At 37.0% G+C, this 27050-nt stretch overlaps 1 protein-coding gene across 1 annotated transcript in view; it reads left to right on the top strand.

The window, feature by feature from the left end:
• Positions 1-1103: 1103 nt before the first annotated feature.
• The window catches only part of LNPK (lunapark, ER junction formation factor), a 587422-nt gene continuing 561475 nt past the window's right edge, over positions 1104-27050 (top strand). Inside the window, exon 1 of the mRNA XM_053698475.1 lies at positions 1104-1212. The gene's annotated coding sequence lies outside the window, so the exon portion shown is untranslated. The remainder of the gene's footprint in view (positions 1213-27050) is intronic.

Below are 27050 nucleotides of genomic sequence, written 5' to 3'. Positions count from 1 at the left end.
CCCAAACTAGCACCCAAGAGGAATCTCACATGGAGAATACAAACAAGCCATTAATGACAAATAACTCAGAAGAAGAGCAAGAAGAAACAAACAGTGAAATATCAGACACGGACAGGCTACAAGATGACAACAGAGTCCTGTCAGAACAACCACAGGGATCCAGAAACATCCAGACTAGAAGTGGGAGATGTAGCCGAAAACCAGAATATCTAAATGACTATCTAGATTAATATTTAGCACCAATGAAAGACTGCATATCAGGATCCCTATTCCTACAAGAATTAAAAGAGATAGTGATTGCCATTTCCCCAAAAGGGAAAAGATGTATCAATATGTATGGAACCAAAAAAAGAGAGTGTTTGGTTCCAGGGGGAAGTTACACTGCAGTTCAGCAGGAAATAGAGAATAGTGATAGTCAGTTGATGAGTAAGGCACCAGTTAAACAGACATTAAAGCTGAAGTTTATGCATTCTGTTATAAGATGTTCTTTTACTAAATTTGTTAAAACACTGCAACTGGAGTCTGAGAGACTATCTTATAAACAGCAGCTTTATACAAAAGTAAATAGGAAAGTTATTTAAAATTATATGCCCCATCTGATTTATGAAAGATTATTTCAGACTAGACTGTCACTAAATTTAACATTTCCAAGAGGCATTCTATGACATATATAATTGCTTAGGCATGCTACAATCTGCACTCCCCACATTTTACGAGAAACAGAGGGTACTAGTTCATTTTACATATGCATGCACTGTAAAGCTATCCATACAGTGACCTAGAGAAAATATTCTTAAACACTCACAATAGCAAAGCATTGTCTGATATCTCTGTACCTTCTCAGATAATGAGCATTTGAAATAGATTTCACAAAAAATAGGACGTGTCTTATATCAGTACGTATAACCCCCACAAGCAAGCTGAACGATTGGGTTACGCTAACAGCAAACCGCAGTATAATAATTTAATTTACTCTTTTTACACAGTTTGTTGCGTCACGTGATTCAATCTTGTAATTCAGCTGCCACGTCACACTTTCCCTTAGTCTGTGTACCGTTCGAACTCGGAACAGGGAGTTCTGATTGGATATCTTTCTTTGACAGATATGGGCGTGTGATGGAAGTCGTCTCTACGTCATTGGTGGGCTCAGTGAGGCGCAGCAGCATTTGCAGAGTGAGGAGGAGGAGGTTGTAAGCGCTGTGCTCGCTGCAGGTAATGCTCGCTCCGTGTAGGGGGAGGGAGCAGGCCTGGGCTCGATAAATGAGGGCGTGAGATATTCAGAGCACGGCAAGGCTCTGATAGATCCACTGTTTACACCGGGTAATGGCCTAGGTGGGGGTGTGTGTTATTATAAGTTTTACCGGGCAGTGACATGAGTAATGTCCGTGTTCACAACGAGAATGTCACATGTTTGTTCCCTGGTAGAATGACAGTTCGATAGTAGTGGGCTGTTAAGAATATGTATGCTCTTCCAAAGGCCCCTGTGGTGCCTGAGAGGCGGTTAAGTGGGCTTTTAACTTCTCCCATTCATTGTACACTTGGTAACCCATTTCTTGTTTTTGTCTGCACTTCTTGCCTTTTTTGTGTGTAGATCCAGTAGTTCTATCTATCTATCTATCTATCTATCTATCTATCTATCTAATTGAATTTGAAGGTTTGTGTGGCACTTACCTTGCGTGTACAGTATATATATATTCTCCAGCTTGCATAATAGAGCTTTGATGACTGGTATTAAATAGTCTAATTAAAATTGAAATGCAAGTGTTTTTGCAATACAAATTTATTTGCAAACTGCTTTTAATAAAAGCTGTCACCATTTGTGCATACAGAGAGGTCTGTATCACCCAACTTCAGACTATTCTCTGCATGCCTCACACTGCAACAGCGATGACTTTTACTGGGAACAATTTTGCCCATGTAAGTGTATTGCAAAAACGCATCAATTTCAAAACTGAGTATACATTTATTAACATTTTATCTAGAACAATTCTTTAGTTCATGGGCCTCTTGGCAGCTGCACCTTGCATAGTAGTTTGTTGCCATTCTGTTAAAGTTTTTTTTGAGAATTGGATACATGGGCCATTTTTGAGCGTTGTTGGGCATAGTATATGGGCTTGACTTTTAGGTAGCATGTTTGACTGTCAGAGGTTTAAACTAATTCACTATCTATAGGGTGTGGGTAAAAACCCGGTCTTGTTTAAAAAACAAAAAAAACTCTTACCCTTTTGAGGAAGTTACTTGTTTTTACTTAAACTCTCATAAAAATAATTTTATCATTGAAAAGCCTTTTTCAGCCATGTGATTTTGGCAGTATGATTGACACTGTTTTCCCCTGTGTAATTTCTGAACATTTGCATTGGACAAAACATATTTACATGTAGTTCTTTGTGATTTCACAGTGCTATAAAGAGTCTACAGCAGAGCTTTCCAAACTTCTTATATTAGTGACACACTTTTTAGACCTACATCATTTCGCGACACAGTAATTCAGTAGTACTAGAAAAAAGGAGGTTAAACTAACTTGCTTTAAGAGATGCAGACACATACATCAATTGTATAATAATGAAATGTATTTACAAGTAACAGTATGTATGTGCAAGAATTAAAAAAAGTTTAATAACACCAATAGCTACTTACTATTTTAATGAGATGTATGAGGTTGATGGGATGAACACAGTTTCTGAATATTTGGTGGAATATTAGATAAAGACACTCGCATTTCATCATCAAGCATTTTTAAGCTTCCACTTCCTATCCATATATAAAGAGCAGGAGCAGCAATGCACTACTGGGAGCTAGTTGCCAAAAAACCCCCCACCGACTTCAGCTCAGCATTTAAGCTACCGCCCTCAGAGCTCGGTGAGTCCGATTGACTACTGCCCGCGCTGCAAACACACTGCTGTCCCACTCACTGACTACACATGCAGTCACGAGCCAATTAAGGAGACTACATGTGCAGTCAGGAGCCAATTAAGGAGACAACGTGCAGTCAGGAGCCAATGTGCCGCCAATGGGAATACTTTCAGTTCCCACTGAGCTGCGCCAATAGGTTTAGATGATCTGTATCCTCCTAGGTATCAATCACATGTCAACCATGTGATATGCGTAGCAGGCAGGTGGAAAGTCAGAAACCAAAAAAAAAAATTTAAAAAAATTTGTGCTGAAGCAGGGACACACCTACACACTGCTGCCGACACACTAGTGTGTCCCGACACACAGTTTGGAAAGCACTGGTATACAGTATTTACAATACTATACATACAAAGACTTGAGGTACCTGCCTATAAACAAATTATATTTAACCAACATTATTTTTAATATCTCTGTAATCTGTTTAAAAATCTGCTGTGCATCTTGATCTGTAAGTTTACTATTTTAGTGAGCTTTCCATTACTGCCAAGTGTACTTCCCCAATTACTCTGTATTGGAGTGGCTGTGGATATTTATACAAACATTCTGTTTAATAAGAAAAAAAAAAAGGAAAAAATGCAAAAGTTACTAAAATTATGTACACACTTTGTGTATATAATTTTAGTAGCTTTTGCCTTTTTTCCTTTTTTAGAGGAATTGTACCTATACATTTTTATTACTCAAGAATAGAGAAAAAGGAAGAAAAATTCTTCTCCAAACTAAAGGTTGACTGGTTTCAACCCTTTTTTTTTTTTTTTTTTTGTGTGTGTCGATTAAAAATGCATATTTTAAATGTTGTTCAAAATAATTTAAAAAATCTGTACAGCGGTGGGACAATGTACAAAAATTAAGTATCAATTGCAAATTCCCAAAACACGTCAAAACTACCCTGTCAGCTGTCTGAAGGGGACCTGCAGTGCCTGGAAAGTAGAATGATTACTAATTAGTGTTCTCCTCATGACATATTTAATGGGCAATACCACCTGTCTGATTGTATTGACTACCCAGATAAAATGAGCTTCTATTAAACATATTTTAATGTTTCTTGTACAAATTATCATTACATCAGTTTGTTACATAAGTTAATATGTGCTTTGAAAGTTTAATTTGGCTTTAGTTTCCATTTTAAGTAACATTTATAAATACCAGAAAATATTAAAAAGTATTATAGTGATACACAAAGCTACTTCATAATGCAATATGGTTGGATATACAGGTGGCCCTCGTTTTACAACGGTTCAAATTACACCTTTTCCAAATAACAACCTTTTTTTTCCAGTCATGTGACTGCTATTGAGAAGCAGTGCATTTATTAAAATAGCCAGTAGGTGGAGTAGTCCACTTGTGTGCAGCAAAGCCAAGCAAGCTGAAATTAGTTTAACCAGACCTGAGCTATCGAGCAGATTTCAAAGGAAAAAGATCTTCCTGTATATAAATCAGTCCAGATTGGAATGCATAGAAAGAACTGTTTGCAGAAAAATGCAAGCGAAGTCTGTGTTTTGTGATTATTTTATTAGGTTTATAATGCTGTTTAACATTTTAAAGTCTTCATTTCAAAGCTTTAAAAATAATGTATTAGGTGTTACTTATGACAATTTTGAGAGGGGCCTTGAACCTATCTCCCTCACTTCCCATTGACTTACATTATCAACTGGGTTTCAATTTACAATGGTTTCGATTTACAACCATTCCTTCTGGAATGGAAACTGAGGGCTACCTGTATTTTTCTGTGGCTAACACTGGACAAGTTAATCTCTTTAGAGTTTTTAGTTGTTTGCCTCTGAATACATTTACACATGGATTTTTGAACCTTTCTTTTCTGTGAGGTACCCTCATACATTTTTATATATATATTTTTTTCCCAGTTGACCAAGTGATGGTAAATTTATTCAATCCAAATCCTGTCCAATTAATTTACATACTATGCAAGCTTCAGTCGTTAAATATATATTTTTTTTAAATCTAATCGTTCATTATATAGTTATCCACTTACTTTATAATATTCACCATCATTGACACGTTCCACCCCCATTCAACTAACTTATTCTAGAAGTGCGATCTTGAGTTCTGTCCCACCACTCTTTATTTATTCATGACAACATGCTTACGTGTATTTTGTTGTCCGTGCATGCTCTATTTAAATCGTCGGGCTAAAATGTAAACCATGATTCACGCGATTCATTGTTTACATTCAAAGCCGAGAATCTCAAAACAGACCATCTGCGCAAGCGCAATGCAGCAGTTTACACTAATGGGAATACAATGAACCACAACATAGATTTATTGTATATATCAGGAGCTGTGAAAGCTGGATAACTTTTTATAAGCTGCCGTAATAAGAGAGTGTGATTACCCCTTTATAATGAGTAAATTACAATTGTAAGTAAAAGCTAAATGGGCATCTGTGTCTTCAATAATACGCATGCGTTCAACTAATGCTAATGTTAAGAATGACGTTATGAACGCTTGCGCAGAAGAATTTTTTTTTTTTTTTTTTTTTTTTTCAAGAAAAATGCCAAAATGTCTGGTATTTGATTGGCTGAAGGAAAACGAGCCCCCCCAAAAATAAAAATGTAAATGTCGGAGCGATCATTAGAATAGTAGCAGTTAGCAAAGGAAAAAGAAAAATGTTAGAATGCAAAAGTGTTTGATGAATGAAACTAATATTGTTTGATTTTATATCTGATTTTATTGAGCACTCGGTCTGAGTTTACCATCACTTTAACATGTAGAAATACCATAATATGGGAAAATGCCATAATGTAAAATGCAGAAAACTCCAAACAAAAAACAACAACCCTTCAAATACTTTTGGTGTCTATTTCTAGGGCCTACATGGCAAATAACATAAATAACATCATTTAAGTGTTTCCTAAGTGTTTTGAACACACATTTTTATTACCCTACATTTAGCTTCAATTCACCTTCGAAAACAGAGGGCGAGATTACATATACGGCTTAGGTTTCAGCCTAACTGCTGAAACCGACGCCGCTCATAAATTCTCCTCGCACATCGGGTAAATCACATATACGGCGCCGGCAGATCATATACTGGCGTAATTTGGATAAACTGTCGAGGTACAGAAATGTGCGGAAATAAACATTTCTGGAGTCGCCAGTGACTTTCAGCAGTTTAAAGGGCCACAGTAAGTAAATATTTTCTATGCCTGTTACTAATTAACTAACTACCCCAAATACGCTTTTTATCAATAGCATTTCATTAACATATCTCTACCGTATATCAGAAATCTTGTCTGCAAATTTAATTGTTTTCCAAACACACTCCGTGGGTATCCTTTGCTCTGTACCAATCTGTTTACAATACCTAGGTTTCAAAATGGCGCTTTAAACAGAAAGTTATTGGTTTAAGTATTTTGAACATGCAGTGCTGAAAATAGTGGGCAGGAAAACGTGACATCATCGGCGAATAAAAGATATAACTTTTAGAACGTTATGAAACTTCGTTTTGGAGAAAATATAGGTCAGTAGGTTTTAATTAATGTTTATTAACTTTAATAAGTTAGTTGTTTAGCTTAAAAATTATAACAGAATGTAATCCTTTAAGAACTGCTGGCGCCTAAGTAAAAAAACTAAAATAGTTTAAAACACACGTAAAAATCTAACCTGCCTCCCAAAAATTAAATACACGTCAAAATTCTTATTTGCCATCCCCCCACATCGCAATCTACTAATAAAGGTATTAACCCCTAATCCGCCAACCCCACAACGCAAAGTATCTTATTATGCTATTAACCCCTTATCCGCCAACCCCCCACAATGCAAACTACCTAATTACCCCCTAAAACGCCACCCCCACAACAAAGTATCAATCTAATCGCTAAGCCCCCTAACCTAACACCCCCTAAGTTAAAGGGACAGTACACTATAAAATTTGTTTTCCCCTTAATATGTTTCCAATTACTTTTTTTTTTTTTTAACCAGCTGCAGAGTATAAAATGTATGAGATTTGCTTATTTGTGTATATGAATTACCTGATTTTGAGTTATGAAGCCACAACCTAATAAAATGGGTTGAGCTTGTAGTTATAATTAGATCTCTCTACTTTATCACATTGTGTACATATACCTGCTTCTTTATCTTATATCTGTCCATAAACCAATCACCAATACTTGAAGAGAACAATGGAAAATTAACTTTTTATTACCTTATCTCTTCTATATCCCACTGGGAGTGTAATTTCTTCTACTGGCTGTATTTTCACAGCTTTGCCAGTTGAGGCCAAAAACTTTCAGGATGGGTGGGGATACCACAGGCTAAATAAACTATTTCAAATGACAATATAAGGGTATTGGAAATACTTGTAAACAATTTCATACACTCAAGCATGTAAAGTGGATCATTGGGAACAAATTAAAGGAACAATCTAGTCAAAATTGAACTTTCATTATTCAGATAGGACATTTTAATTTTAATCAACTTTCCAATTTACTTTTATCATCAAATTTCCTTTTTTGTCTTGGTATTCTTAGTTGAAACTAAACCTAGGCAGACTCATATGCTAATGTCTAAGACCTTGAGGACTGCCTCTTACCACATGCTTTTTAAATTCCTTAACAGAGACTGAAAGTACACGCGGGCCTTATAGGTAACACTGTGTTCAGGCACAGAAAGTTGTTTAAGATTTAGCCCATCACAATGCTAAATGCAAGACAATAGATAATAAACAGTCAGTCATGTGATCGGGGGGCTGGAAGAAGGTTCTTAGATGCAAGGTAATCACAGAGGTAAAAAGTATATTAATATAACAGTGTTGGTCATGCAAAACCGTGGAATGGGTAATAAAGGGATTATCTGTCTTTGAAAACAATAACAATTCTATTGTAGACTGTCCCTTTTAAAGGGGAGAACATTTTTGAGTAAACTGTCCCTTTAACCCCAATTATCTACAATTACATAAAATAAAGACTATCTAGATTTTAAAATAAACATTTACCAAAAATTAAAGAAACAAAATTACCCTATCATTACTGAAAATAAAAAAACCCACCCTTACTCAAAATATAAAAAAAAAACTAAGATTAAAATAAAAAACCTAAGAATAAAAAAAAATCTAAGATTACAGAAAGAAAATGAACAAAATTATTTGAAAGCAAAAAAGCCACCACAAAATAAAAATACCCCCTAATCGAAGTACAAACTACCAATAGCCCTTAAAAGAGCCTTTTGTAGGGCATTTTCCTAAAGTTTAAGAGCTCTTTTACTTTAAAATAAACCAACTACCCCCCAAAATAAAAGACCTAACTCTAAAAAAAAAACAAAAAAAAAAAAAAAAAAAACCCTAATCTACCCATTTGTATGGACAATCAGCTCTTTAGGGCCCATTTAAAAAAAAAAAGAAAAAGCCCTAATCTAAAAAATTAAACCCACCCAAAAAACCCCCCACCTAATGCTAACCCTGATATACGTACTCGCCATTCTTGAAGTTCAGCGGTGAAGGTCTTCTTCCAGGCGACGCCATCTTCTTTCTTCATCCCGGTGGCGTGGAGAGGATAAGCAGCAGCACGGTCATCCAACGTGGAGGCTGTTCTTCATGCCATCGCCCGCTGCACACTGAAGATTGAATGCTTGGTACCCGTTTTATATTGGGGTACCTTGCATTCCTTTTGGCTGAAACTTTCAAATCAGCCAATAGGATTTAAGCAGCTCTCATCCTATTGGCTGACTTGAAATTTTCAGCCAATAGGAAAGCAAGGTAACTCAATATAAAACGGGTACCTAGCATTCAATCTTCAGTGTGCAGCGGTCGATCGCATGAAGAGGAGCCCGGGGTGAAGAAAGATGGTCCCGCGCTGGATGAAGATGGAGCCTCCTGGAAGAAGACCTTCACTGCCTGAATGGTGAGTACCTATTTCGTTTTTTTTTTTATGGGCACTAAAAGAGCTGATTGCCCTTTAGGGGCAATGGGTAGATTAGTGGGTTGTTTTTTTTTTGTTAGTTATTTTTTTGGGGGTGGGTGGTTGAACTGTTATGCGGGATTTAGTATTATTATTATTATTATTATTATTATTATTATTATTATTATTATTATTATTATTTTTTAAAGTAAAAGCTGTTAAACCTAGGGCAATGCCCTACGAAAGGGCCTTTTAAGAGCTATTGGTAATTTAGTGCTTAACTTAGAGGTTTTTTTATTTTATTTTGCGGTGGCTTTTTTGTTTTTATAGGGGCATTAGATGTAGTTAATTGGGGTTAACTTAGGGGGGTGTTAGGTTAGGGGGCTTAGTGACTCTATTGATAGTTTGGTTTGTGAGGGTTGGCAGTTTAGGGGTTAATCACTTTCTTAGATACTTTGTGTTTTGAGTGGATGGCGGATTAGGGGTTAATAAATTTATTGGTTATTGCAGTGAGGGAATGGCGGTTGTGAGGTACGTTATGAGCATGCGTTAGGTGTTAATGCTAGTGAGTTACGGAACTTACATATTCAGCGCAAGGCTTGCAATCACCTACCTAATGTATTCACTGTATGGGGGCATGGGCTCCAAAGGAGTCAATATGCCCTAAAGACTGCATAAAATGCATATTCATACAATACCAATTCATATGGTCTCATGTCACTTTTACATATAAATTGCAATCCCTACCATGTGACAAACATGAAGTATAATATATGCAGATATTATAAATATGTATTGCTCATCTGATAAAGGATACACTTTGTAGCTCTGTCACAACTTTTTTTTTCTTGTGATTTATTGTACAGCAGGGAACATAAATCTTCAAAAAAAGCAGAAAAGTGAACTAGTGCATTGCTATATACAGTACTGTGTGAAAAATGCTGTAAAGTAAGAATGCTTTCAGAAATAGAAATGTTAATTAACAAAATGCAAAGTGAGGGAAAATAATCTAAATTAAATCAATATTTGGTGTGATCAAGCTTTGCCTTAAAAACATCAATTCTTCTAGGTACATTCATGCACAGTTTAAGGAACTCGGCAGGTAGGTTGTTCCAAACATCTTGGAGAACTAAACACAGTTCTTTTGTGGATTTAGGCAGCTGCTCTGTCTCTTCATGTAATCCCAGACAGACTCAATGTTGATATCCGTGCTCTGTGGGGGCCATATCATCACTTTCAGAACTTCTTGTTCTTTATATGCTGTAGATGGTTAATGACTGAGGCTGTGTGTTTGGGGTCATTGTCAAGTGGCAGAATACATTTGGAGACAGATGCCTCCCTGATGGAATTGTATGATGGGATAAGTATCTGCCTATAGTTCTCAGCATTGAGGAGACCATTAATTATGACCAAATACCCAACTCCATTTGCAGAAATGCAGCCCCAAACTTGCAAGGAACCTCAACCATGCCTGATGACACCGACTCCTTTACCACTTTCCAACACTTTAGCGAACTGCCTCCTGCTAAAGTTAAATATTTCAGATTTTTACTTGTGAGTCCAGAGCACATGCTGCCATTTCTTCTCTGGACAGTAAATGCTGCCATTTCTTCTCTGGACAGTAAATGGCATAAACCATTGGGACCCTGGTATACCCAATTCTAAGCTAATGGCATTGCTGGACATTTTCCATTTGCAAAGGGAAACAAGCATACTTTCATCTGCTTCACTTTTTCCTTAGCAAACTACTGTCTACAGTCCACAGTTTTTCCTGTTTCTTCATGCTCCCTCCTAAAAGCTTTGACAGTACATCTGGAAACCCCTGTTTGCCTTGAAATTTCTGCCTTGGAGATACCTTGCTGAAGCAGTGTAACTACCTTGTGTCTTGTTGCTGTTCTCAGTCTTACCAGGATGGTATGATTCACCCCCCCCCCAAAAAAAAAAGTGTTTGAAGTTGTTGGAACATAACGGCATAATAAAATGAGACATTAATGCGAGTTAAAGGGACACTGAACCCAATTTTTTTTTCTTTTGTGATTCAGATAGAGCATGTAATTTTAAGCGACTTTCTAATTTACTCCTATTTTCAAATTTTCTTCATTCTCTTGGTATCTTTATTTGAAATGAAAGAATGTAAGTTTAGATGCCGTCCCATTTTTGGTGAACAACCTGGGTTGTTGCTGATTGCTGGATATATTCACCTACCAATAAACAAGTGCTGTCCAGGGTCTGAACCAAAAATAGCTGATACCTTCTTTTTTTTAAATAAAGATTGCAAGAGAACGAAGAAAAATTAATAGGAGTAAATTAGAAAGTTGATTAAAATTGCACTCTCTATCTAAAGCACAAAAGAGAAAATTTGGGTTCAGTGTCCCTTTTAACATTGACATCATATATGGGCAATAAGTAAGATAACAACATTTTAAAAAAATGGGTGTCAGTGGGATACAGTATGTATAATTATCAGTTAACTAGGTTGGAAACTTTTTTTTTTGTTGTTGTTGTTGTTAGGTTTGATTCATCTCACTCTATATATTAAGTCACTCATGGACCCATAGAAGAACTGAAGTACCTCTAGAGGAATTCTAGTGATATATATGGTCATTCTTGGACCTTTTGTACAATAATAGTAGCTTATAAATGTTGGTGATATTTTATAGACTAGCATATCTAGAATGATATATAGCCACTCTTGGGCATGGTACAGTGTCATATGAAACAGGTGTACTCTGTAGTATTGTATATTAGAAGAGTTATAGAGTTTGTCTAGATGATAGGCTCAAAAATGATAACATATGGATGTGTTTACTTAAAGCGCCATAAAACAGGTTGAGATCTGTGCATATTCTAAAAGGGCTAATTAAGTAAAAATAGTTTGAATGAAAAAATTGTTTAAAAATTGCTGGCAAGAATTTTAAAATTTTCAAAAATGAGCAAAATTACTTGCATAGCTGTGCTTTCTGGAGTAGACCGATCCACTCCCCTTATCAGTTTTTAACATCAGAAACACAGGCATTGTATTTTTACTGAGTTCACAGCAGCTTATTTGCTTCTAGGCATGCTCCAGCAGATGACTGTTAAATCTTGCTTTCTACCATATCAATGGTGGATATATATGCAGCCATAAAAGGAATTTTGTGGTGGGAGTTAGAGCTGTACAATTTGGACACTTAAAGGACCAGTAAACACAGTAGATTTGCATAATCAACAAATGCAATATAACAAGACAATACAAAAGCATTTACTCTGAATTTCAAATAAGTAGTAGATTTTTTTTTTTCTAACAAATTTCAAAGTTATGTATATTTCCACTCCCCCAGTACCATATTATAGCAATCAGCCAATCACAAATGCATATACGTGTATAGTCTGTGAATTCTTGCACATGCTCAGTAGGAGCTGGTGATTTAAAAAGTGTAAATATAAAAATGTGTAAATATAAAAATATGCGCTTTTTCTTTTTTTTTTTTAAATGAAAGTAAATTGGAAAGTTGTTTAAATGTTAATGATTCAGATACAGCATGTAATTTTAATTTTACGTGAGTGTCCCTTTTTTAAAGGGACAATCTACACCAGAATTTTAATTTTTTTAAAAAGATAGATAATCCCTTTATTACCCATCCCCCTCAGTTTTGCATAACCAGCACTGTTATATTAATATATGTTTAACCTCTTTGATTAGCTTGTATCTAAGCCTCTGCAGACTGTCCCTTATCTCAGTGGTTTTGACAGACATACAGTTTAGCCAATTTGTGCAGACTCCTAAATAACCCCACGGGAGTGAGGACAATGTTATCTATATGACACACACGGACTAGTACTGTCTAACTGTGAAAAACTTTAAAAATGCTCTGATCTAGGAGGCGGTTTTCAACGGTTTAGAAATCAGTTTGAGCCTACCTAGGTTTAGCTTTTCAAAAATACCACCAAGGGAACAAAGCAAATTTAATAAGTCATTTGGAAAGTTGTTTAAAATCGCATGCCCTATCTGAATCATTAAAGTTTAATTTTGACTAGATTGTCCCTTTAAAAGAAAGTGTAAATGGCAAGGCACTGCAGTATAAATTTGCAGGTAAAGTAATTAAAGTACATATTCTATTTTGTCTCAATCCCAACTTGTTTTATGTCCCTTTTTAAGGTCCTCTCATGGCAACCCCAGCCCACCATTATATTAGCTACTTTTACCTATATTCTTGGCTGTCCTATTGTGCTTAAAGTTTAATAAAGGAAGTGCCCTCCGTAATATGAGAGCATGACCCTAATATTCTTTTCTATTTTTGCATCTCCTAGTAGGGATTCAGATAGCAGGTAACTTAAAGGCTTCCTTCTCAGGGTGATATCCTTTTAGCATTATTGGTAAGCATATACCTCTGAAATTGTGGCTTTATGTTCAGTAACGGACTATTGAGGGCTCAAATTAGTGTGGCTCTAATATCTTGAATAGGAGAGATGATGGATCTTCTTTAATGTAGTATCCTAAAAGTCATGCACTATAATAAGGTACAAATCTTCAATATTAGTGAGAGACTTGAAATTCAATGTCATTTATATAACTTAGACCTGTAGTAGAGACTAGTATAGTCACTCAAATTTGAAGCTGACACCTTTATGCTCCTAATGTGTACGTTTACAGAATAGAAGTTGAATACAATGAAAATGAGCAAGCATCTAGTAAAACAAGAACTGCTGACACACAAGATATGTAAAATCAATATTATTTGAATAGATAGTCTGCAAACTAATCATGTTCCTTTTAATTGGGACTTATGTGGGCTTAAGAGTCAACCTTGGAATATGAATACCGGGTGTGGCACAGTTATAAAGTCCTTTTTAATATGGGTACACGTGTATAAGCAGTATTATTTGATCCCAACTCGAGTGGCCATGATTGCATAGCTGAAACAGCAAATAAGATGGTCAGGTATTGGAGAGGACACCAACGGGCACGAGAGCCCAGCCACAACAAGTCCATCTGAATTAAGGTGCGGGGTTGAATGTGAGGTCTCAGCATCTCACTTAGCAGAACTCCTGAAATCGTAGAGGAGTATTGGGGAGCGTAGGTTATCTCTGGATCGTAGTGCCAGTCCATCCTCTGTCCAGGCAGACAGGCACCCACCCGGGCCAGAATTGGCCCCACCTCCATTGAGCTCTCGTGTACAGGCATAGTAGTTGCAGAGCCGAAGGTTCTCAGGGTCTGGATGTTCAAGTCGTCGCCTTGTAGCTTCAAGTGTGATGTCTCTCTGAGTAACAAGTGGCTTTGTATAAGCTCTGACTTACAGGAGAATGGTTGTGCAGTATTGCATAGCTTAACTCGTTCTGCTGTAGCTGCCATGTTAGACTCCATTCTCTCACTCTCATTAGGCCGGGTCCCTACTATCTAGTTGCTGTGCTAATGTCGCCAAGAGGTCTTGAATCGCCACATAATGCGTCTCATGTATGTTTAGGTAATTCCTATCCTCTAAAATCATCAGTTCAGTAGACTTGCTTTTACCAGCCGTACCGAGGGGGGAGGGGGGGCTATGGTTGATGGTACAGGGCTGCCGCCTCACTTAGCAAACTGTCTAGATTAGTGCCCCTAGTGATGTGGTCACTACACAAGTAATATCTATCGATGCTGCAATGTTTCACTTTTCAGGGACTATAAGTTAATAATTTTGTTTTCTCGGCTATTTCTCTGATAATCGGTGGATTATCAATTGAATTTCAGGAGCCTCTAATTTTGCGACCGGTTATGGCTGCTGCCTGGACACTCCCCCGATGGTATGATTTTTGACATTAAACTGTCTTCAGCAACCTCACCTACCACCTCACCACCAATCCTAGCGCTTTTGAAATGCTAGGATTGACTATTGAAACAAATAATATACTTCATGTAGAAAGCTCCTTTATATGTTTCAAGCGATTGACGTTCTTGGCTGCCCAGGCAGCCCACAGCAGGTCGCTGTTTGGCTTGAGAGGTGACCTTCTCACCTCTTAGCTAATAGCCGTGCGGTAAATCCGGCTTGGCGCCCTTTAGGGGTGTGCATCTTCACTGGTCTCACGATACGATTACGATTATCCTCTCAACGATTAGATTCCGCGATGCATCACGGTTACTGCCCATGATTTTTATATATATATTTATATAAAATTGACCTACAATAATCCCTACATACTTCAAGCGAAAATTGTATTATAAATGTTTATAAAGACTCATATAATTATTATCACTTATTGAACTTATGTCATAAATTACATTAGCCATAGCCACCAACACATTGCAGATTTTTTTTTCATGTCTGAACAGTTGATTGAACACTGAGTCATATCCCACTCGTGCTGTATTTCTCTTCCCAACATAAAGTGCTCCTGGGATTATTTATAATTGCTCCCTAAATTTGACAATAGTGATTCTCACTGTAGGACAGTTCTTGCTTTCTACTACCAAAATAAAAATTAGCCACTGTGGTTCACTACGGATTTACCGCATGGCTATTGGCTAAGAGATGGAAACATCACCTCTTAGCAAAACATTTTGCCGTGGGCTGCTGTTGCAGCTAAGAACGGCGATCTATTGAAACAAAGGAGCTTTCTACATGAAGTATCTTATATTTCATGAATGAAAGTCCCCTTTTTTGTTTCAATAGTCAATCCTAGCGTTTCAAAAGCGCTAGTATTGACTTTCACTTTATGATTGTGTTTCAACCTACATATTAAACGGATGATTAGCACCTGTACTATTTAATCATGCACCTGATTATATGCCTACAAAATCTCTGACTTTGCCATCTAAACAGCATCAATTCTTCTAGGTACATTTTGTGCAAATGGTGGTCATGCTAAATATTGATTTGATTTAGGTTTTTCTTTTTGCTTACTTTGCATTTTTTTTTTAAATTGATTTAAAAATAAACTAAGATTTTTTTTTTTTTTTTTTTTTGGCTTTGTAAATTAAGAATGCTTTCAAAAATAGAAGTGTTTTAAAGGGACTTGAAACTCAACTTTTTTATGATTAAGAGAGCATTCAACTTATGATTGACTTCTTAACTTTGCTTCATTTTCTTTGTATCTTTTTTTGGTTGGAGCAGCAATGCATTACTTGGAGCTAGCTAAACGCAGGTGAGCCAACAACTGGGCATATATTTTCATCCACAAATCTCCAGCTCCTTTTGTGCATTGCTGCCCTGAGCCTACTTAGGTATGCTTTTAAACAAAACATAGAAGATTCCAAATAATGTGGCACCAATACTGTTTGCTGTGCTTAATAAACTAATTTAACTTCACCATTGCTGCCACATTATTTGGAATCTTCTTGGTATTATTGGTAGGGTGTGGTGGTATCCCTACGTGGTGTGCAAGTGACCTGGGTGCTGGATTATACTTATTGTTTTGCATTTAAACAAAACATACCAAGAGAACAAAGCAGATTTGATAATAGAAGCCAAATGGAAAGTTGTTTAACCCCTTAATGACCGAGGACGTGCCTGACACGTCCTCTGGGGTTTCAAGCAGTGGAAGCAATCGTGATCACTTCCAGCAGCTTTCAAGCTATTGCAGTGATGCCTCGATATTGAATATATATATATATATATATCTGTGGCCCTCTCTGCATCGGCCAGCGATGGTGCAGATCATTGGTGGGTGGCACACTTGAATTATGCCCAGCAGTTAAGGGCTTAATTAGGTAGTTTGTAGAGTTAATTTTAGCTTTAGTGTAGAAATCAGCCTCCCACCTGACGCTTCGCACCCCCCCTCAAACAGCCCATTTACTAAAAAATTTGCCGGGTTTTTGTCAAAAAATAAATAAATAAAACCACCAATTTCTGTAGTGTAGCTCCCCATCCTCCCCCTCCTAGATCACTTCCCAAACATTTTTTTTCCCTCTAACTTCTTGGACTCCTGTTAACTGTTACTGAATGTAGCGAGCTCCCGCGCTCCCAGAAACAAAGAGGGGACAGGATCCGGATATGCACCAACGATGGGCCGCCTCCCTGCTATGGCTCCCACCCACCAATGATCGCCACGATCGCTGGCCGATGCAGAGAGGGCCACAGAGTGGCTCTCTGCATCGGATGCCTAACAAATGTTATTGCAGGATGCCTCAATATTGAGGCATCGCTGCAATAACATGAAAGCGATCGCTTCCAGCGTTTGAAAACCCTGAGGATGTACAGGGCACATCCTTGGTCCTTAAAGGGGTTAAAGGGACATTTATACACTAGATGTTTCTTTGCATAAATGTTTTGTAGATGATCCTTTTATATAGCTTATACAGGTGTGTTTTTTTTTTTTTTTTTTTTTTTTTAATTTATTTATTGTTTTGCTTATTTTTTAAATAATTGCCCTGATTTTCAAACTCCTAACCATCCAAGCCCCAAAGTTTTAAAGTAATGACGTATACCTCCTCCAGCTTGCTCCTGTTTGTGTAAGGAGTCTTTTCATATGCAGAGGAAGTGGTGTGGGTTTTTTTTTTTTTTTTTTTTTTTTTTTTTTGTGGTTTTGCTTTTTACCCAGTGGGTTTTACAGCTAACCTTTTTAACAGAGCTAAACTGGGTGCTTCTAATTAGGTTTTTAAACGGTTTTATACTGGATTTTTATATCAGTGTCTGTGCATATTATTCTTTATAGTAGTGTCCGTTAAATGCAGTTATATGAAAATTGGTGTATACTGTCCCTTTAAGGGTAAGAAAATTGAAAAATGGTCTGGTCACTAAGGGGTTAAATGGATATGAAACCTACATTTTTTTTATTTTTATTTTTTTATTTTTTTTTCCTTCATTCAAAGAGCATGCAATTTTAATCATCTTTTTAATTTTTCTTCGTTCCTCTTGGTATCTTTATTTGAAAAAGCAGGAATTTAAGCTTAGAAGCAGCCCATGGCTACATTTAGCCACCAATCATCAAGTGCTGAACCAAAAATGGGCTGGTTCCTAAACTTACATTCCTGCTTTTCAAATAAAGATGCCAAGAAAACTAAGAAAATAATAGAAGTAAATTAGAAAGTTGCTTAAAATTGCATGCTCTATCCGAATCATGAAAGAAAAAAATTGGGTTTCATATCCCTTTAAAATTACATATTGCCTGATCGATGAAAGTTTACTATTGACTTTACTGTATGCTTTTAAAGTGACTAAAAGGTCAAAATTGAAATGTGCATGGGTGTTTCATTTTTAAATAGAAGTATTTTTTGAAATATGGTTCCATTAGCAAAATTGATTCTAGTGAAAGTTAAAGGGACAGTAAACACCAGAATTGTTGTTGTTTAAAAAGGTAGATAATCCCTTTTATTACCCATTCCCCAATTTTGCATAGCCAACACAGTTATAATATACTTTTTACCTCTGTGATTACATTGTATCTATGCCTCTGCAAACTGCCCCCTTATTTCAGTTCTTTTGACAGACATGCATTTTTAGCCAATCAGTGCTTGCTCTTAGGAGCTTCACGTGCCGGAGCTCAATGTTATCTATATGAAACACATGAACTAACGCCCTCTAGTGGTGAAAAACTGTCAAAATGCTTTCCAATTAGAGGCAGTCTTCAAGGTCTAAGAAATTAGCACATGAACCTCCTAGATATAGCTTTCAACTAAGAATACCAAGAGAACAAAGCAAAATTGGTAATAAAAGTAAATTTGGAAAGTTGTTTAAAATTACATGCCCTATTTAAATCATGAAAGATTTTTTTTTTGTGTGACTTTACTGTCCCTTTAATACTGTTTCAGCGGCATATACACTCATGCTACAACATGTGACTAGTGCATCAGGATTTAAACACCTGCTCATAAAGCTGCCAAGGTGTTTATTGTTAGTGAAGATTTAATTTGTGTTATTCAAGCCACTGCTGACTCTTTGAGAAGGCCTGGTGTTTGAATGCTGGTGCACGGGGCACTCAGCATATGTGCAATTACTTGCTAGAAGCATTTTTGCTAATGGAAGTATTACAAAAATGTTTCTGTTGAAAATGGAAATGCACCCATGCACATTTCAAGTTTGATCTTTCTATACCTTTTTATTTTAGTTCCTTTTTAAAATCATTCTATATTTTAACTTGCAAGATTTTTTTTGTTAAAAATCCTTAAATTTCATTATTTATTTATTTTTCTAATAGTTTAACAAAAATAATTTTTAATAGCATTTATAATAAGAAACATTTATATTATCATCTAGATATCTATAAGATGTTTGCTTAAGCTACAGTCATTTTAATGCATTGAAGGTAAAAAGCCAATCTGGTTATCTATGATTTAGCATACCTATTCTGCTTTGTTTACAATTAATATTATCTTAAAATCATATACATCTCAATTTAAAAGTATTACATGCAGGCTAGCATATGCGAGTAGCTGAACTTTCTTGCTATATTTTCCAAAAAACCCAAAACAAAATTATGGTTTCTTTGTTAGTGAAATGTATCACTTTCAAGCAAGAAATGTATTTAATACTTTATATATTTAATATTAAATGGGTAAATGCATATGGATAATTTTTTTTTTTTTTTTGTGTGTTTTAAATATTTTTATTGAGTTTACAATGAACATTGTATCAGGAACATACAAGAACAGTAGTGTATAATTTTACATTATTTACCAATAGACAATCTATCTCTTTTGGGAGTGTCTTGCATAAATTGCATATGATCCATACATTATACAATATTAAAGCAAAAGTATTTTGTAGGGATCTCTTTAACAGAGAGATGCAATGGAGATGCATGGAAAGAGAGGGAGCTGATGGAGGGGGGAGTACGAGTAAGAAGGGAAATGAGGGGAGAGGAACATGGGGGGGGGGGGGTTGGAGGAGTATCTAATTAGAAAAAGCTGGTTATTTTGAGTCAGACTTGATCTATTAATACCTACGGGATGGTTTGCGGAGGTATTGAGAGATTACATAGCCATCTCAGCCGATTTCTGTTCCCATATGGATATGGTATCTGATATAAGGCCGAGTTTACCCTAATAGCTGTAGTGGATCTTTTCCAGTGACAATACATATTCAATCTCCCGCAACCACATCTGAAATGTTGGGACTTGTGTCTTTTTTCCAAAACCTGGTTAGTCATTTAGCACAATTAATCATGCATTGTAAAAGTTTTTTGCGTATGAGGCATGTGGTTTTAGGTAGGTCATTAAGAAGAATCATTGTGGGGTGTAGTTGCAAAGTAGTGTTCAGGGTAGCGTTAAAGTGAAAGTAAATTATTCCTCATTGCAATATATCATAATAATCTATATGTTAAATATAACATTTTCGCATGTTTTTTTTTTTTTTCCTTTAATCTAATCGTTTCTATTTCTATTATTTATTTCCCTACCGTTCTTGGCTTTACTCCTCCCACCCTCCTCTTCCTGGATTTTGTAGACATTACGTATAGAGCGGTCCCACCCGCTCTACACGTAGGCTTGAAAGCTCGTTCCCGATATTGATCTATATTGCGCATGCGCTAATCGACGATCGGTAGCGATTATAAATATATATAAATAGTGATTATTTGTTTGCAATATTCTAGTAATTACTTACTACCGCTTATTTCGTTTGAAGTCGCAGAAGCCGTCTAGGACACTGAAAATCTTGGCAGCAAATGATAATCAGGAATACGCATGCGCGAATTGTGAACGCGTGACTGACATCACCGTGCTTTTATTGTACTCTGCGCATTTGATGCAAGCAGGCTGTGACGTAGCTTTCTGGCCGCTTATCGGCCAGAAAGTCAATTGGTAACTTCCAAAAACGTGACCAGGAAATAAAGTGAATCGTCAACAACGGGCTGAATTGAAGATACCAAAATTATGCGGTTACATGCAGCGAAAAGGGTATTTATGTACACAATTAAAAAAATTCATGAATGAAAGTGCTAATGTTTTTTAAGGATTTATGTAAATCTGCAGAGCTGAAGAGCTAAGTTTACTTTCACTTTAACGCAGATTGTAATAGAGTCCCATTAGGATTTAAGATGTGGGCATGACCACCAAATGTGTGACATTGTTTCCAACTCGCCACAGTGTCTCCAGCATAGTGGGGAAGCAGTAGGGAAGTTACTATGCAGTCTATGTGGGGTAAGATACCAATGGGATATAATTTTATAATTTTAGTTCTAAGATGGCGGGTGAGTGAGGACTTTTTTAATTGTGTTAAGAAATTTACTCCACTAAACATCCGTGTATGTTAATTTTAATTATTTTTCACACTTGGGTATGAATGTAGGTTTATGTATCGGAAAGGATCTTCTAAGTAAGTTATGAATCAAAGATACGTGTGATCTTTGAATAGCTGGAGTGATGCACAGAGACTCGAAAGGAGTCGTTAACCTAATAAATTCTGCTTTTTTTTGGGTGGGAGACTATTTTGTGCTTTACTTGGAGGTAGGCGAACTATTTATGAAAAGGTGCGTCAATCGTTTGATGTAAATCTTCCAGTGTTCGAAAGTGACCATCTTTAAACAATTTGGATAGCGATATGTGAGGAGATTGTTCCTTTGTTATTAATGTTTGTAAACTATCCGGACTTGGGACAGAGGGGGTTTGGGTTGAAAAACCCAAGCCTCCATCTTCTTTGCAAAGGTAGAGGGTTGATTTGGAGATTCAAGGCCTCTTATGGGACCATAAAAACGTTTCTAGAGTTTTTTTGCTGAGTAGTTATGTATAGGTTCGATAGGTTAAGGGGTAGGACCTGAAAGAGGTAGAGATATTTCGGTAGTATGGTCTTTTTGACCGCATTTGCACGACCTAGCCAAGAGAGGTGTCCTTGTTTATGCCAATGCCCTAGAAGATTTTTGTAGGACTGGTATAGTTATGGCAGGGGATCTGATGGTGAAAATATCATCTGTGCATAGTAGACATTTCTGTTGGATAGGGCCGAATTCAACTCCTCTAATGTTGGGGTTAGACTTAATGTGGGTTGCTAAGGACTCGACTGTTAAAGCAAAAAGTAAAGGGGAAAGAGGGCAACCTTGCCGGGTGCCATTTTTTTTTTTTAATAAGGAAACTTTTAGAGTGTATATTATTAGTGCAGATGAATGCCGAGGGGTTAGAGTAGAGGGCCTTTATTCTATTTACAAAAGTCACAGAGAAGCCAAATCTCGACAGGGGGGACCACATAAAATCCCAGTCCACCCTGTCGAAAGCTTTCTCATCTGTTGACAACAGGATTAGCGGTTGATTTTTGCTTTTTGCTGAGTAGGTTTGTAAAACACGGATAGATTTGTCCTTAGCTTCTCTGCCCGGGATGAAGCCAACCTGATCTGTGTATCAGGAGAGGTAGGAATCTATTTATACAGGTGGCTAATATTTTTGCGTAAATTTTGACATTTATGTTTAATAGGGAAATTGGTCTGTAGTTTAGAACTTGGTCTATGGGTTTACTGGGTTTATGGATGACTAATAGATCCTTCAAGAAGATTCTGTGAGAAGCCGTGTGATCTAAGGATTGATAAAGATCTAGCAGGTGGGGGCTGAGTAGGGAGGAAAATAAGTGTAGGGCCCGGGGCTTTCCCTATAGGGAGTGTTTTTATTGGTTCTATAATTTCTTGCAAATTGAGGGGTTGGTCTAGTGAGGAAGAATCATCTTCCAATAAGAACGGGACGTTAATATTGTCTAACTTTTTTTTTTTTAAGGTTAGGATCAGGAGTATTCAAATGTGTGTATATATAGTGATGTAAAGTACTCAGTGAATTGTTGAACAATAGTTTGGCTATCATATAGAGTTGCACCTGATGGTTTCTTAATGGATTTGATAAATTATTTAATCCCCCCCCTCCCCCCCCATCTTGTTGAAGTTCAGAATAGAGGCGGGCAGACTGTGGATTTCTTTTGTGTGCTATTTCATATTGTGTAAGTTTGGCTATGAGATCATTGTAGTGATTAGATTTTTGTTTGCGTTGTCTGCAGGTGTTTTTAATAAAATCGCCTCTAATGTAGCATTTGTATGCTTCCCAGTTGTTTGATACAGATGTGTCTGCAGGAGAGTTGAAGCTGAACAATTCTATAGTTTTTTATTCTGTTATGTCAGGGTCTGTGGTTCAGCAAAGATAGTAATTGAGTCTCCATCTTGGGCGAATAGGCGGTCTAGAAGACCACTTAAAAGAACTTAGAACTGCCCCGTGATCAGACATACTGTGTGGCTAATTTTGGAGCTTACTAGAGTGGAGAGGGATGATTGATCACATAGAATATAGTTGATTCGTGAATAGGAACGTTGTGGATGAGAGAAAAAGGTATAACCTTTTATAGAAGGGTGGGAAATGCTCCAGGTGTCAATTAACCCCTTAATGACTGGACCATTTTTCAATTTTCTTACCCTTAATGACAATGGCTATTTTTACATTTCTGTGGTGTTTGTGTTCAGCTGTAATTTTCCTCTTACTCATTTACTGTACCCACACATATTATATACCGTTTTTCTCGCCATTAAATGGACTTTCTAAATATACCATTATTTTCATTATATCTTATAATTTACTATAACATTTTTTATAAAATATGAGGAAAAAATGGAAAAAACACACTTTTTCTAACTTTGACCCCCAAAATCTGTTACACATCTACAACCACTAAAAAACACCCATGCTAAATAGTTTCTAAATTTTGTCCTGAGTTTAGAAATACCCAATGTTTACACGTTCTTTGCTTTTTTTGTAAGTTATAGGGCCATAAATACAAGTAGCACTTCGCTATTTCCAAACCACTTTTTTTTCAAAATTAGCGCTAGTTACATTGGAACACTGATATCTGTAAGGAATACCTGAATATCCATTGACATGTGTATATATATTTTTTTTTAGAAGACATCCCAAAGTATTGATCTAGGCCCATTTTGGTATATTTCATGCCACTGTTTCACCGCCAAATGCGATCAAATTAAAAAAAAATGTTCACTTTTTCACACATTTTGTCACAAACTTTAGGTTTCCCACTGAAATTATTTACAAACAGCTTCTGCAATTATGGCACAAATGGTTGTAAATGCTTCTCTGGGATCGCCTTTGTTCAGAAATAGCAGACTTATATGGCTTTGGGGTTGCTTTTTGGTAATTAGAAGGCCGCTAAATGCCGCTGCGCACCACACGTGTTTTATGCCCAGCAGTGAAGGGGTTAATTAGGGAGCTTGTAGGGTTAATTTTAGCTTTAGTTTAGTGTAGTAGACAACTCCAAATATTGATCTAGGCCAATTTTGGTATATTTCATGCCACCATTTCACCGCCAAATGCGAGCAAATAAAAAAAAAAAAACCTTTAAATTTTTCACAATTTTAGGTTTCTCACTGAAATTATTTACAAACAGTTTGTGCAATTATGGCACAAATGGTTGTAAAAGCTTCTCTGGGATCCCCTTTGTTCAGAAATAGCAGACATATATGGCTTTGGCGTTGCTTTTTGTTAATTAGAAGGCCGCTAAATGCTGCTGCGCACAACACGTGAATTATGCCCAGCAGTGAAGGAGTTAATTAGGTAGCTTGTAGGGCGCTGGCAGGGTTAATTTTAGCTTTAGTGTAGAGATCAGCCTCCCACCTGACACATCCCACCCCCTGATCCCTCCCAAACAGCTCTCTTCCCTCCCCCACCCCACAATTGTCCCCGCCATCTTAAGTACTGGCAGAAAGTCTGCCAGTACTAAATAAAAGGAGTTTTTTTATTTTATTTTTTAAAAAAATGTATTCTGCTGTAATGGAGCCCTGCCTTAGCCCCCAACCTCCCTGATCCCCCACCAAACAGCTCTATAACCCTCCCTGCTACTTAATTGCTGCCATATATATTTTTTTTTATGTTTTGAACTTTTTTTTTTCATTGGTGTCAGTGGCTAATATGCGCGCGCGCGCGCCCGCACGCTGCCGGCTCTTTGCTTCCCCCCGGAACACTCTGCACCATTGATACCGGTGCAGAGAGGGCCACAGAGTGGCTCTCTCTACATCGGAGGCTTGTTAAAAGGTATTGCAGGATGCCTCCATATAGAGGCATCACTGCAATACCCTGAGAGCTGCTGGAAGCAAGCAGGATCACTTCCAGCACTCTCTTAAACAACTGACGTACCAGGTACGTCCATTGTCACTAACTGCTAGTTTTTGCAGGACGTACCTGGTACGTCAGTTGTCATTAAGGGGTTAAAGGACGCGTTTGTAAGGCTTGCCAATTTGCTTTGATTTTTTTTTTGTTACTTATGTAAGATTTGCCTGTAGAGGTATTTGAGGAGGGGTTCAGGGGAAAATTTAAATCGCCCCCTATAAACACTGGGCCTTTAGCTATATCTACAAGATGGTTAGTAACTACACAGAAAAATGAAGGGGTAGGTCGGTTTGGAGCGTAAATATTTTTCTATCGTGATGGGTCTGCCATAGTATAGACCCACCACAATTGGTATTCAACCCTCTCTCTATCTTGGAATTTATGGAGGAGCTCGAAGGGTGCTCCCTTCCTGAAAGAGATGCACACTCCATTTTTCCTATTTGGGCCGGAGCTTAAAAATTGTTGGTCGAAATTAAGTCGACAATTTTGGCTCATTGGTGTTCTTAAAGGGACATTAAACACCAAAAATGTTATTGTTTCAAAAGATAGATAATCCCTTTTTATTAACCATTCCCCAGTTTTTCTGTTATTGAAATATACTTTTTACCTCTGTATTTGCCTTGTATCTAAGCATCTGTTGACTGCTTCCTTATCTCAGATCTTTTGACAGGCTTGCATTTCAGGCAATTAGTGTTGACTATTAAATAACTTCACGTGCATGAGCACAATAGTATCTATATGAAACACATGAACTAATACCCTGTAGCTGTGAAAGTGTCAAATGCATTGATGAGAGGCGGCCTTCAAGGGCTTAGAAATTGGCATATGAGCCTTCCTAGGTTTAGCTTTTGCCTAAGAATAACAAGAGAACAAAACAAATTTGTTCAACAATTTTGATGTTCTTAAAGCTTCTATGAAATGCTTCACTGATCGAATGGTATTCAAATAATGTTCAACATATAAACACCAATGGTAAGTGTAGTCCCATAAGAATCGTGATGGAAACTTGCTGTAATACAGTTCAGATAATATCTGCTGTTACCAATTGTAAATTTTTTTGCGATTTTCTTATAGCACTTTTTTATTTAATCACCACCTTTCTTAAGTCACTTCCAGATCAATAAACTCTTGCTACTGGGTATTTTCTAGCAGTCTCTTGTTATCGCCTTTTTAACAGGGCTTTTCAAGCGGGTTAATCTCCTCTATTGACATCAAACGTTATCAGTGCAGGGAACTCTGTGCTCATTTATGATAGTCTTGAAAAAGGCCTGCATCAAGGGCCGAAACGCGTTGACATAAATGAGCACAGAGTTCCCTGCACTGATAACGTTTGATGTCAATAGAGGAGATTAACCCGCTTAAATTGTTGAAGAAGCATTACATTGTAATTACCCTGTAATTTGAAACTGAGATAAAATAAAGGAAAAAGCTCCTAAGTGTTGGTATATTCACTAGAATTATAGGCTGTATGAGTGGTGAATGATAGTATTTTGGGCCAAAACGAATGATTGATTGACTTTTTTAATGTGATTTGAATTATTTATGTATTGGAGATATTTTGTTTAATAAACTAAATATATTTTTAAGAGCTAACTGGATCCATCAAGAATTTTTTCAGAGTATTTAACCCACAGCTTTTCTTTAGCGCCACCTAAACATCTTTATTTGATACTTTTTAGTTATTTAACTACCTAGGAAGAAGGCAGTTTCCGTTAGGTTGGCCAGTTGGGGAACCCAGCGCTTCACAGTAATTTTTATTAAAATTTGTTCTGCGCTGAGCCATGTTGGTGTGCTGTGCTAGGGGTGAGCAGGAGACTTGTAATACCCCTGAGTCAAACAGAAATGTTCCACAGGTTTTGGGTAGTCAAATAGATTGTAAAGGAGATTATGAGGCTTGTGTTGCAATAAACCTTGACTAGGGGTTATAGCGTAGTACCCAGGGTGCAAACTCTGTATGAGACAAAGATCCAAAGATGCGTGATAAAATGGGCCCGGTGAGGCCTTAGCAAATTGTCAGTTAAAAGATGTACTACTTATGTCCCCTATGTATGTAGAGAGTCTCTAGCAAATTTGAGTTGGAGCTTAGGGCGGAAGTAAGTTCTAAAGACTCTAACTTCACCCAAGACCTTTATGGTCCGTTTTTTTCTTTTTTTCCGCCCCAAAAGACTGCTGCTTATTACGGCTGTGAGGTAATTCGTCTGTGATTAATGCGGTTAAAAGGTTCCACAAGCTCACCTGCTGCTAGCCTGTGCTTTGAGGCGATTGCGGTCTCTGATGGCTTTTACAAATGGTTGTGTTGGAGTGCCGGGACC

This window comes from Bombina bombina, chromosome 1, assembly GCF_027579735.1.
Source record: "Bombina bombina isolate aBomBom1 chromosome 1, aBomBom1.pri, whole genome shotgun sequence".
NCBI classification, from domain to species: Eukaryota; Metazoa; Chordata; class Amphibia; order Anura; family Bombinatoridae; genus Bombina; species Bombina bombina.
This window is presented reverse-complemented; position numbering and strand designations above follow the sequence as displayed.